This window comes from Siphateles boraxobius, unplaced genomic scaffold (assembly GCF_051911475.1).
Source record: "Siphateles boraxobius isolate OS27281-9 unplaced genomic scaffold, OSU_SipBor_1 87, whole genome shotgun sequence".
NCBI lineage: Eukaryota > Metazoa > Chordata > Actinopteri > Cypriniformes > Leuciscidae > Siphateles > Siphateles boraxobius.
This window is the reverse complement of record NW_027509216.1, coordinates 90112-100594: the sequence shown is the minus strand read 5'-3', so window position 1 is coordinate 100594 and position 10483 is coordinate 90112. Positions and strand designations below refer to the sequence as shown.

Sequence of the window (10483 nt, the reverse complement as noted above, 5' to 3'; positions counted from 1 at the left end):
TTATAATCTGAAAAATAAAGCCTACCCGAAAGTGCGAAAAACTGCAATGCATCGAAAATCCACTAGGGGCAGGTCCCAAAAGGGAGCAAATGTCCATAGACCACATGTTAAAATGTCCGTTTTCACAGCATAAATTCATGTTTTTACAGGTTGGTCCCATGGACTTTTATTGTATTTTTCGATAGGTTCCGAGTGCCTGACAACTGTGAGGGGGGTGAATTTTTTTCTAACTCATCAGTTTAGATCGTATTTAGATATAAAATGTATGACAAATAAGGGTGTGGTTAACTTTGACTGACAGCTTGATTGACAGCTGATAACGGGCTGTGGAATTCCTGAAATTTGACATCTGGCACAACACATCATACCACCTCTGTATCCTTTCTGAACATTTGTATTGAAATATCGTGCATAAAATGGGTTGCTCTGCTATAATCTGCACTAACTGACACTGTAGGAGTACTACGCTCCATTTTTCCAGTAAGTGACATTCCACTACTATTTCAGGTAGTTAGCACACTAAAAACTAATTAGTTCAGTTTAATTAATTAAATTGTGCAAACTCGTTGCCTTAATTTAAGTAAGCAAGCATAACTTAACTACATCAAGTTCTTCTTAATCTATTTAAGTTTTGTCAACTTAATTCTATCTGTGATCTGAGGAAGTGTACTCCCAGAGTGCATTGCGGCATTAATAAATTAATTGCTTTGTTCTACCATTTCTGGCTTTATTTTACCATTAAAATTGTATTTGTATTATACTGACAAGAGACAGCAAATACAATTGCAATGGTCTAATTAATTTAAAAAAAACTTGTGACCATTGTTGTGGTTTGCATGCTGAATGTTGAAGTGAGTGTTTGACTCAAGCAAAATTGCAAGATATTGTAACAAATATAGAGGGGTTATAACAACCCAATTAAAAGTGTATGCCATAAGTGTTTGCAATTAAAATGTAAAAAGATCATTATTAAACATGATAGTTATGTTATACATCATAAATACATTCATTAAGAACATGAAAATAATTTAAATATAAATATATATAATATTTATTACTTCACTTCCTTTGAAATCAAATAACTGTGATTTCATGTTGCATCACTGCATCAATTGGAAGAGCATCAGAATAATATAAATGAAGTTCCAAGTGCGCAAAGGGAACACTAATCACAATAATGGTGAGAAATTTTAGGTTGATTTTAGGAAATCAACATGAATTTATGAAGTCAACTTATGTGACGTTCTCCCAAAATGTTTAGTTGTATTGACAATAACATTCAAGATGACTGGAAAATGAGCGTATGCAACTAAGAAGAACGATGACTGCAGAAGTGGAAGAAATTAGTGAAAAGTCTATCAAGAATTGCCCCGAATCAAAAACCATTTGCCCCGCCGTTTTTTTTGAAAAAATTTTTTGCTTTGGCAAAATGGTACTCAAACCAGTCAAGTAATGTTTAATAGGGTTTTCTGAGTAATGAAGGCATAGCATGCAAACAGTACAGATTACTAATTTTTTTAAAGTAAGTTCAACACATTATCGGAGATTAAGTAAAGTTAACTAAACAATAGTTAGTAAGGACAATGTTAGATTTTACAGTGCACTATTTACTATTTAGCATCAATGTTTGTGGGCAGTGACACTGCAACAGTTAGCATTAAATCGCCTCAGATAAGTTAGCGTCCGAGGTACTTTACCTATGGTTATTAGGGGTGTCGAAATTAATCGTTTCTACGATGCACCGCGATGCAGACGAGGACGATTCGGTTTCGGTTTAGTAATAGACCAGTTATAATGTACTGACGCTTTTCTGACGTCATTTCATCGCGCGTGTGCTTTGTCGCGGTAGCCGGTAGTATACACTGGCAGAGGGAGGCGAGACGCGAGTGCGAATTAAACATTCTTTCTTACATACATTTACATACATACATTACATGCGCATCCAAGTTACATGCGCTTCTTGAGGCACACACACGCAAGGTCTCGCTCTCTCCCTCTCTGCTGTGCACGCGCTACACGGTTTGAACATACATTCACGTAGCCTTTCGGGAGAGTGGATACATTTCCCGGGACAGATTATTAAAAGATAAATCGGGACAAACCGAGACAGATGGCAACCCTTCCGCACCCGATGGTCAAATTACAATTGTGTTGTTACGCATGATTATAAATGGATGATCGTCTTCAACAGCGGACTCGGTGACGGTTGATGCGCGCGTCTCCAGGGTAACATTATACACTGATGAATGAGCGCTGCTTTTAAATGAACATTTCTTTAAAACAAAATTGATTTGACAGAATTTCATTTTCTTAATGGCATAAACAGGCTTTAGTCCCATGAAACTTAAACTGGAATGTCTCTGTTTTTGTCACTGCGACTTCCCGAACAGGCGAACACACACGCGCGCACGCACACATCACTTTTGACGTAAAATTGAGGATGCGGTGCATCGCAATATCGAATTGAACGAATCGATGGCATGATAATCGTAACCGAACCGAACCGTGAGACCAGTGAAGGTTCACAGCTCTAATGGTTATAACTGACGTTTGAAACACTGTTTCTGTAAAACAGTTCTGTGAAACACGAACATCCAACCACGGGCTTCTTCCGTCGAGTCTCAACGAGGGAAGAAATGTGGGAGCGCGAGAGGCGGTTCGCCGTCCGAAAGGAGAGCTAGTCGTGAGCGCATGATATACTTTTAGGGCGGTGTAACTTTAGCTCTCTTGTGTTGTAAAGAGAGCTGGCCGCGCGAACATCTGCCCGCGCGCTTCTTCATTCAGATGGGTTGTACTCTTCAGCAGCTTTGCAGTGAATGTAGTAGCCATAGACTGTAAAAAGTAGCCTAGTCTGCCAGTCGATCTTATAACGTTACAGATAGCTGATGCTGCCACTCCTTGGCTTAAGAGGCGTGTCCACCGGCCGGCCAGTCTCACACAAAGCCCGCCCCTTTACCCATATATGGATTGGCCAGAAGGTGGGCGGGGTTAGGATTTCCCAAGATTTTCAAAAATGGCGCTGCCCATACCCCCCATAAATGGCCTCAAAACCGTTATTCAGAAAGTCTATGGGTGACGTCAGAGACGCTTTGTCCATTTTTTTTTACAGTCTATGGTCCTGATTCAGATCAAATTCTGTGTTGAACTGAATCTTCTGTAAGTGAATCATGATGATTGTGAATGTGTTTTTCAGTGAGGAATGAAACTACAGCGACTCCAAACTCAGGTGATAAATGTGTGTCTAATTCACTAATAAAACACTGATTCAGACTCAATCCAGTGTGAGTGTTTACTGTCATATTGGCTGATATTTGTGATCATTGTGTGTTTTACAGATGTGAAAGAAGTGACTCCTCCTCTCCAGCTCTCAGGTAAAACATCAAGAGCTTTAAACCTCAACTCTGATATTGATTTATCATTCTTACAGATCAGCTGATATCATTGCTTCATTAATTAATTTATTGATTTGATCAGCTGATTTTATTTGTATATCACTTGAATAGATCAGTTGTGGTGGCTTTTGGCTGTTTTCCTTGTTCTTCTTATCATCTTCTTGATGATTCAGCGTAAAAGGATCTTCAGGTGAGTCGTAATCAATCTAAAGAATCATTTCAGTCAGTAAATCTCAAGAGCTCATGTCATCATGAATCACATTTCCCTTCATCTTCAGATTACTGAATCCAAAACAGTGGAATCATGACAGTCTGAATAAATAAACTCAAACTCTGTGATGGATGTGATAAGTAATAATCATATTCAATCTGTTGTCAGATTTTTTCCGAAGGAAGTGCGGTTCATCTGTCAGTGTGAGAATGATTCAGAAAACAGGTGAGTGATTCTGTAGATGAACAACACTGAGATAATGGGTTTGATTCACACAGAATGAAAGGGTTCCCGCGGATCCTTAAAAAGTCTTAAAAAGTCTTAAATTAGATTTTTAAAATTTAAGGCCATAACAAGTCTTATAAAGTCTTATTTTTACTAATGAAAGGTCTTAAATTTTAGATGACACTTTGACTTAGACATATCTAAATGTTTTCCAAATTAAAACTATCTAATTAGCGTAGTATTTTTTATTATTCTATCTTTGTGGATTTGCTTGTTCACGTGACAATTCGCATCACATTCGCGGCCGGCAGAATAACGTCTGTCTCCTGCACGCGAGAGAGGAGAGAAGAAGAAAGTTGGCAAATGTCAGTTCATTTGTAAGTTCATTCTTTGTGCGTAGGGGTGTGCGATGTGTATTGTCTACTATGATATTGTAATCATTGTTTTAACGATGTACGAGGCACTGTGAGCTGACATCGCATTTGTCTCTCGTGCTTTCACTGTGTGATGTGTCAGTGCAGTTATAGCCTATGTCCCCAAATTAGTTTTTGTCTTAGGCCATGTCCACACGGACACGGGTATTTTTATAACCGGAGTTTTTCCTACAGCGTTTTTTAAAAAAAAACGTCCACACATGCTCGGTCTCCGTCTACATGAAAACGTAAAAACACGCAATAAAGCGCGGTCAAGAGCATGCCACGCCAGCAGGCGGTGTTATAAACCTTAACCGTAAAGCCACGTTGGCCAATCAGAAGCGCAAATCTGATGTCAAACACAGATGATAACGGCGCACACTCTGACGTCGCAAGGCAAAAACCCCGGTTTCACTGTCTACACGACAACACTGTAACCGGCGTTTCTGAAAATCCTCACCCTGGCAGGGGTTTTCAAAAATGTTCGGTTTCAGTGCGTTTTCGTGTGGACGAACGGCCGAACCGCGTAAAAAAAGTCACGGTTATAAAAATACCCGTGTCAGTGTGGACAGGGCCTTATATTTATATTATGTTCTTATATTAGAATATCACATCAGTAAGAGTGCCGTTTTCCCGTGCACAAGTGTGATATTTTGTTATACAATAGTTAAATTAAAAATAAATTAACATTGTGAGTTACTTTTTAGACACCATATTGACAATATTATTTGTTTTCCCTTTATTTCGCTGACGAGAATTTCAAAATGAACCGTAGCAGAGTCTAATGCAACAGACAGCGATGAATTCTTGACTGAAATCCACGTTTTAAACGAGTCATTTTAACGATTCAATGAACAATCACTTGTTTCTTTCCCGAATGAATCAGCCGTTTGAACAAATCGGTTGAATGAATGAATGACTCCCTCAACTCGCTTACGGTATTAAGACAGTGACTTGCTGCCGCCTACTGGCGGTTTTAGGTTCATATTTAAAGTACCCTTTAATTAAAACGTTAAAATTAGAAATCATTTCATATTTAAATATTGAATATGGATTTTTTTTTAAACTATCTCATAGCTTTATTTATGCAATTGTAAATGGAGTGTAAATATTAATGCCTCTTCTGATGCCGCTTCTGTGTCACCTCTGCACTGTAAAGATGGATTTTGATTGAATGATTTAATTTGACTGGTAACGGTGGTACTGTATAATTATTGTGTAATTAAGTATTATTGTATAAATAAGTATAATTACTGTATAATTTAATTTGAATGTTAGTATTTGACATAAAAGGTGATGCAGAACTCTAAATAAGTTTAGAAAAAATGTCCATATATAGGTGAAAATGCCCCTGGAAATCAATTTAAGGTTGCAAATATTGCACGTTAATTAATAATTTCTGTCACTGCTGTGAACTGACCACTGCATAGAATATGAAAAATATGAATATCTTCGTGAGTCTGCTGTCAACAACAGGCCTAAACCAGCCATTGCACCAGCACAAAAACACAATCAGTAAAATATCATCTAATTATTATCAACAAAACGTTTAAAATATCGAGATATATTTTTGTCAATATTGCACACCCCTAATTTACGGTCTTAATTTTGATTTCTTCAAGTCTTAAAAAGGTCTTAAAAAGCCTTAAATTTGACTTTAAAAAGTGTGCAGGAACCCTGGAATGAATGAACGAATCAAATTAGCTCTTTGAATGCAGTGATAGTCACTTAGACAAACAAATAAACAAAATGGAGTGAATCTCAAAGACTTAATAAATAAATAAATAACATTTAAGATTTGAAACAAGCGTTTGATGTTTTAACTTTCACACAGATCTGATGTGAATGAATCTTCATCTGCTGTAAGTGAATCTTTAGCACTATGAATCTTCATTTGCTAAAACTGAATGTGTTTCTCTCAGGGATCCCGAATCTGCTGTCCAAATGAAGATCAGATCTGATGCTCGTGATTCACTGAATCACTCTGAATCTGAACAGTTAAACGACTCCTTGTCCAGACGATGATCAGTTTAAATCAACTCAGGTCATGATTTACTCAAACTCAGGGCTCAACATCCCTTTAATCTTGTACACCATTTAAGGAATTTCTGTTCTTAAAGACTCGATCTGAAACCTTGTTGTGTTTCTGCTAAACAAACAATGCTTCTTGAAATCAAATCTTTGTTTTTATATTGATACACAGAGCATAACCACAACGTACCAAACCTTCTAACAACGTTTTGACAGCTTGACCAAAAGGTTGCTATAACTAACGTTGTGTGGTGAAGGTTGTTTACGCCGTTGTCACAATGTTGACATTGAACCACCATTCAGGGCCATTGCTTAAGGTTGTGCCTCGGGTGTCTGTACAAGTCACCGTTATGTATATAGCGCGTTTTACAATACAGATTGTTTCAAAGCAGCTTTACAGAGATAACAGGAAAATAACGTTGTAATAATATTGTTAAATATAAAATTAAATGTCCCCAACTAAGCAAGCCAAAAGCCAATGGCGACAAGGAAGAAGAAAGGCGAAAAAGGCGACAGTGGCGAGGAACCACTGTCACGCCGGTGTGGAGACGAGTTTTCAAAACTTCCTTTTGATATGAAACAATGTCTCAATTTTTTAAGAAATTTAAACAATAAATACCGTTTTGTGGCTCTTCAATGTGTCGTGTCAGATCGCTGTAGAGCAGTGGTTTTCAAACCCTGGGTCACGACCCTCAGGTGGGTCGCGAGAATTAAAAAATGGGTCGCCAGTGATTTTATTTTAAAAAATAATAATACATTTAAAATTTAATTACGTTTTCTAATAATATTAATATTAATAATAATAGCCTTGATTAGAAGTATGCTAAAAAAACATTCAAATTCATGCAAAAATAAATAATCCACGTCACCTGACCGGCTGACCGACCTACTCGTAGCCCTAGGCAACACAAAACAAAAAACCTTGTGCGCATTGTTGATATGCAGACATTTTATTTTTTTCCCATGATATGATAAAAATATTCGGTACCGTGACATTATTAGCCCGTAATGATTTTATTTTATGCTGAACATGAGCAAACCAAAGTCAAAAAGCATTTATGATTTTTTCACAAGAAAAAGAGGATCAGAGACCGAGACCTCTGAAGCAGCAGAAAACGCGGTCAGCCATCAAACCCTGCCGCAAACAGCGGAGATCAGCAGGGAAGACAATGAAGGCGATGCATGTCAACAGAGTAGCAATACTTAGGCTGCGTCTCATTTCTCTGTCTTACCCCTTCCCCTTCCCCTACCCCTTCGTCTGCGTCTTCCCCTTGCCCCTCGATACCGAGTGAAAGGGGGTAGGGGTGAGAACGTTCCTCTAAGAAATGAGACACCACTCGATAACTGGTTGCGTCATCATCCCTTGCCGCTAGCTCCGACAAATTTCCTGCATCACAACCGACAGCTCAAACTTTCAGCATTTTAAGCACAACACAGAAATAAAAATTCAGAAAAACAGAACGCAAGACTATGATTGAACGATTAATTACTCACTCCCATTGTTGTTTGGCCATTGTTTTGGACTTCATGAAGTCTTTTTCATTCTCTGCCCTGAAGCGGATGAGCCGCCGAGTCTCCTCAGGTGTCCCTGAGGGAAAAGGAAAATATACGTTACCGTTACCTTGCTAGGTGAATCTCGTAGTAAGCTAGCTCTACCAATATTAAAGTCCAATATTAAAATCAGTCAAGGAATAGTAATGTCAAGCAAATTCACTTCACACTGATTTCACCTAAAAACTACAATATGAATTGTCATAGCTCAGCTCGACAAATAGCGCATAGCTGCTAGCTAGCGGTTTACTACCGATTCAAAACAAAAACATTACAATTAAAACCACTTGAACATTTTATTAAAAGGATCATAAAACACGAGTGTCATAATTATAATATCAATTAAACTGCTGAAAATACTTACATTTGTGCGACTCCTTCACAGTTCGACGTTCAGCCATAAAATAAACTTGATGCCGGCACTTTTGAGAAATTCCTACGTTGTTAACTGTTACCCCTCTGTTTCAAGTGTGGTCCTCCGCAAACTTCTTTTCAAGGGCTATGTAGCCCTACGCCTTGGCCCTAGCCCTTAATCAAAATGAGAATTGAGACACCACTTCCCCTCACATGAACGCGCAAAACCGAGGGGGAGGGGTAAGGGGAAGGGGTAAGACAGAGAAATGAGACGCAGCCTTACACTGCAAAGAAAAAGCAGAAACCCGGAGTACGGCCATATAAAGATGATTTTTTGAAGTTTGGGTTTGTCAACTGTTCGGACACAGTCCATGCAGCAATACCAATGTGTGTAATATGCGGTGAAAAGTTGGCAAATGAAAGTTTGAAACCAGCGAAGTTGGAAAGACATTTAAGTACACGCCATGCAGATCTTGCAGACAAACCGCTATCTTTTTTTCAGAGGAAGTCTCAAGAAATTCAGTCATCAGCTCAGTTACTCAGCAGAAGTGTGACACACAATCACAAATTGCACTTGGCATCTTATAAAGTCTCATATCGTGTTGCCAAAGAAAAAGCGCCACATACAATTGCAGAGAGATTAATATTGCCTGCTGCACTGGACATAGTTAATACAGTTCTTGATGAAAAGGCATCTGAAAAGCTAAAATTAATTCCTCTTAGTGACAATACGGTGTCACGTCGAATTGTGGATATTGCCCAGAATTTAGAAGAACAGCTCATAGCGAGACTGAAGTCAGCGAGGGATTTTGCTATTCAGCTAGACGAGAGCACTGACGTTGCATCAAGCGCTACATTACTGGTTTATGTTCGGTACATTTGGCAAGGTGAATTTCTTGAAGATCTTCTGTGCTGCCCAACTATTGCCTTCTAGCACTTCAGGAGCACATATATTTGAACAATTAAATGCTTTTGTAACAAAATGCGGTCTTGATTGGGCCAATTGCAAAGGCATCACCAGCGACTGCGCGGCCAACCTCACTGGCAAAAATAGCGGAGTTGTCAGAAGGATTAAGGATGCAGCAGGACGGAAGATTGTTTGGTATCATTGTTTTATTCATCGTGAAGCTTTGGCATCAAAAGGAATCCCACCTGAGCTTGAAGTAGTGATGATAGACACTGTCAAAGTTGTGAACTACATTAAAGGCAGTGCTCTTAATAGCCGTCTTTTCGAAGCCCTGTGTATTGAAATGGGAGCCGAGCACAAACATTTACTCTTCCATACAGACGTGAGATGGCTGTCGAAGGGCAGGGTGCTCAGCCGAGTGTACGAATTGAGGGATGAAATACAAGCTTTTCTTACTGAAAAACTGTCACCTCTCGCAAGCTCATACAGTGATGAGAAATGGCTTTTAACCCTGTCATATCTTGCTGACATATTTTCTGTTCCAAACGAACTGAATCTAAAACTACAAGGACGGGATGACAAAATTTTCAGACATTGCGAACAAATTCAGGCCTTCCAGAAATCACTCGAACTCTGGCAGCTGCGACTCAAAACCTCAAGCTACTATATGTTCCCGACAATGATGAAACGCATTGAAGAAAACGACGTGCCCAAGGAATCGGTCGCTGGCCTGACTCGTCTCATTCAATCACATCTTGATGCACTGATGGGGAAATTTGCTCGCTACTTTCCCCAGGAGAAGTTCGATGAATTAAAAGACAAGCGATGGGTGAAAAATCCCTTTGACTTTGAAACTCCAGATTCAATTGCTGAACTGAATTTAACTCCTTGTGAAGAATCAGAAATGCTCCAACTAACCAGTGACAGCACTTTGAAAACCCGTCACAAAACAGAAAAATTGTCTTCGTTCTGGATTGGCCTCTTCACCGAGTACCCCATGCTGAGCAAAGCAAACATTTCTTTGCTACTACCCTTCACCACTACATATATGTGTGAAACTGTATTCTCAGTTCTAACCAAAATGAAGACGAAACAACGAAACAAACTGAATGCTTCTCCTGACATGCGTGTTGCCCTCTCGTCCTGCGAACCGGCTTGGGACCAGATTATGCAGAATAAGCAGGCCCACCCTTCTCATTAATATATATACACAAAACACGCACGTTCGCTCCATCCGCAATACACACACGTTCGCTCCATCGGCAGCAACACACAAACACTCGTCGTTCCTTCCGCAACACACTCTCGTTGGCTCCATTGGCAGCAACACACACATTTCAGATATATTTGTTTTCCTTAAAATTGTAATTAACACTGACTTTATTCTCATTTGAATTAT

General features: G+C 39.1%; 1 long non-coding RNA gene across 1 annotated transcript; it reads left to right on the top strand.

Annotated features, from left to right (window-relative positions):
* The first annotated feature begins 3115 nt into the window (after window positions 1–3115).
* Window positions 3116–3829, top strand: LOC143731508 (uncharacterized). Its single transcript, XR_013200783.1, has 3 exons — window positions 3116–3226; window positions 3336–3371; window positions 3772–3829. It is a non-coding gene; the product is annotated as an uncharacterized LOC143731508 (long non-coding RNA).
* The last annotated feature ends 6654 nt before the right edge of the window (window positions 3830–10483 follow it).